At 46.1% G+C, this 3,673-nt stretch overlaps 1 non-coding gene across 1 annotated transcript; it reads left to right on the plus strand.

Moving 5' to 3' along the window:
• The first annotated feature begins 842 nt into the window (after positions 1 to 842).
• LOC125604332 lies at positions 843 to 948 on the plus strand. Its single transcript, XR_007336133.1, has one exon. It is a non-coding gene; the product is annotated as a small nucleolar RNA R71 (small nucleolar RNA).
• Positions 949 to 3,673: the final 2,725 nt, after the last annotated feature.

The following is a 3,673-nucleotide window of genomic DNA, read 5'->3' on the forward strand; positions in this document are numbered from 1 at the left end:
CGATGCGAGTTCATCGACATCGGTCGACACCATTGGGATCCGCCGAGACTCATGGAGCTTTCGATTTCGAAGTCTCCTTCCTCAAGCTTTTCATTTCTCACCACTTGCCAGAAATCATCATCTATGATGGCATTTACGTGGTGTTTCCCTTTGTCGGCTCCTGCCTCTCTAGCGAAAGCTTCTTGCCTTTTTATAGTCTCGCCCGTCTGAATTACTTGCGTTTCAAGTTTTCTCACCTGAGTCCCTAAGGTCTCGATTTTGGTGTTCAGATTGTTGTAGGCGGAGTCTATTTTACCATTAAAATCCACGGTGATTTGTTGTTGTCCCAACAGTACTCGATCAAGCATCTCTTCGATCTTGCTTTCCTGAGTCTGGGGTGGTGGATTTTGGTAGTAAGAGTTCGAGTAGCTTTTGCTGTTGTTGAAGGGTTTTTGAAATTGTGAACTCTGGTTACTTCTTTGACCATTTCCAAAGAAGTTTCTGTTTCCGCCCTGGTTTCCAAATTTCTGGAATCCGGTACCTCCGATGTAGTTCACATTTTCTTCTCCTTCCGTATCTGCTACTTCTCCTTCAGCTGAACAGACTTGCTTCCTAAGAAGCTCGTGCACCACATCTAACTTAGCTCTTACTTCGTCCATCTGTTCCTTCCCGATAGAGGCTACAGACTTCTTCCGTTCAGAGTCAGTGTTTTGGGTGCTGCTGCTGTTAGCAAGGTTTTCGATAAGTCTCACAGCTTCCAACGGATTCCGAGTAGTGAAGTTTCCTTCACTCGCCGTATCAAGAGCCATTTGATACTGTAAGGCGAGACCTCGGAAAAAGTGCTTAGCAGCTGCACTTCGTTAAATCCGTGGTGTGGACAGTCTCGCTGGAAGAACCTAAATCTAATCCACGCATCTTTGAAGGACTCTCCAGCCTCCTGCGAGAATGTGGAAATTTTGTTCCGAAGTTCTTCAGCGCGCGCCTCATCAAAGAAGTTTCGTAAGAAAGCATTCTTGATGTCGGCCCAGGATGTTAAAGATCCTGTGGGTTGCTGCCTAAGCCAGTGCATCGCTTCTCCATTCAGCGTGTATCTGAAGAGCTTGCACAGCAGGTAATCTTCGGGGACTCCTTCCATCCGAATAGCAGCGATTAGATCCTCGAACCGTTCCAGATGGTCCATAGGATGCTCGTGCGGTAACCCAGAGTAGGGTATATGCGACACGAGAGTGTAGTATTGAGGCTTCAGCTCGAAATTCTGCTTCTGGATCTCCGGAAGTCGAATAGCTGATCTGTTGGAATAGTACTCATCTGGGCGATTGTAGTCGGCCAGTGGTTTCGATCGAGCGTCCTCATCTACAGGTTGAGCAGCTCCTGTAGCATTAGCATCAGGGATTACAGTCCCCTGAGCGTCTATTTTCTGACCTGTTGCATTACGCAGATGACCGTCCTGGTCATACAGGTTTCCGTTCTCGTCCTGTGTTAGAATAATAATGTTTACCATTTTTGACGACACGGTATCGATCGACGTACGCGGTGTAGTATCGATCGTTGTCGAACGATTGGGATCGATCGACGATGAAGGTCTGGTGTCGGTCGACGGTTGGTTGTGCGTATCGATCGACGACGAAGTTGTTGCGTCGAGCGATGTGGAACGTTGACCTCTACGGATGGTGCGTTCCAAGTGAGCAGGATCGTCTGAGAACAGCAAGTCTTGTTGCCGCTGGTACCGCTGGGCATGCACCTGAAAAGACAAGAAAAAGATTATTAGAAAGGGGGTAGAGAAAAGAATAAGAATCAATAAAACTAAATCTAATGGCGATCAAAGCTCCCCGGCAACGGCGCCAAATTTGATACCACTCAAATTACCCTAAGGAGTGTTACTCTCATCAAAAGAGGTTCAGATGTAGTACTTAGGATCGAATCCACAAGGAGCTAGGGAACAATTAAATCTAGTGTTTATTAATTCTAAGAGTTGTAAATGTTTAAATGAAATAGCAATAGTAACAAGCAAAGTAACTAGTAAATGTAACTTGGTTGGACATGATATTAGATGCAGGGCCACTATTCAGGTGTTGGAGATTATAATACCTATAGATGCCTATTTGTTGCATGCATGATAGAGTGTCGATCGCTTAAATCAGTGATCAGCTGTCGCATGTTTCACTGGTTAACAGGCTAGATCTCGTGTCTCAACGGTTAGTATGTTGACAACGAGAGAGTGTCGATCGATGGTCCTATTGGGACGTCGACCGATACACCTTTGCCAACGTCGATCGATAGTCAGTTGAGGACATCGATCGACGGGTTCTAGCCAGGCCTATGCGCGAGTATGATATGCCCTACTAAGATACTAAATTGGCGGTTAGCCCTCTCTAGCAGTCCTAATATGATAGATAGATGTCAGGATGGGATAACAAGGGTGCTTGAATATGCAATCCTATGATCAAGTTCTAGTTAGCAAGGCTAAAACAAGCAATGAATACAAATCTATCATGAATATCACAACAAGGCAGATCTATAGTTTGGGGCTAATCCCACAAACCTATCTGAACCCTGGATCTAATAATTGAACTACTCAGACATAGCAAAGCAATTCATAACAATGAAGAAATAGAAACTCATAGTATAGATGAAAAGAAATGATAACAAGGAGTTCCAATCACAAGTGATCTTCTCTCCAAAACTCTCTTTTCTCTCCAAGTAAAACTTGTAACAAAAAGGTCTCCCTGCCGTCAAAAACTTAGGCAGTATATAATCTACTAGGTTAAAAACTCGTCAGGGCATTTTTGTAATTTGGCTTGGCCTTGGGTTTTAAGTCTGCTGAATCCAAAATGTCGCGTGTCTGATGTCTCGACATCGATCGATGGTACTTGTGTACATCGATCGATATTAATCTTCATCTGTCGAGGCATCTCCTGGTGTCGATCGATAGCACTGATGCGCATCGATCGATTGTTCTTCCTCTCGTCGACCTCTACGTGGTCAGCTCGGGTGAAATGTCCTTTAAGCTCCAAAATGCTCCAAAGTCATAGCTTTACTCCGAAATGCACCTGAACCTGAAAGCATACCTAGAAGAGTAGAAAACATAGATATATATATAGTAAAACACCTATATACCATGGATGAAAACGGGTCAAATCCAAGGTATATCACACACAGGACGTCTATGGCTATCCATCAGTACACATATCAGCACGTTGGTCCTTGGACTCAGGACGCTGGCCGTTCCCGTGGACTGTTTGGGTGATTTTGCCAATGTGGGCTGTCTGTTCAGTACACACAGGACGTTCGTGGGTGTCCGCAAGCACACACAGTACGTCTGTGGCTGTCTGTGGCTGTCAGTCAGCACACATAGGACGTTCGTGGCAGTCCGTGTGTGTCCGTCAGCACACACATGACGTCTGTGGGTGTCCGCCAGCACACACAGGACGTCCGTGGCTGTCTGTGTTTGTCCGTCTGTGTCCGCAAGCACACACATGACGTTCGTGGCTGTCCATTAGTACACATATCAGCATGTTGGTCCTTGGACTCAGCACGCTGGCCCTTCCCGTGGACTGTTTGGGTGATTTAGGCCCACGTGGGCTGTCTGTTCAGTACACACATGACGTCTGTGGGTGTCCGCCAGCACACACAAGACATTCGTGGCTGTCCGTGGCTGTCCGAGTCTGTCCGTCAGCACACACAGGATGTCCGT

This window comes from Brassica napus, unplaced genomic scaffold (assembly GCF_020379485.1).
Source record: "Brassica napus cultivar Da-Ae unplaced genomic scaffold, Da-Ae ScsIHWf_521;HRSCAF=783, whole genome shotgun sequence".
In the NCBI taxonomy this organism is placed as follows: domain Eukaryota; kingdom Viridiplantae; phylum Streptophyta; class Magnoliopsida; order Brassicales; family Brassicaceae; genus Brassica; species Brassica napus.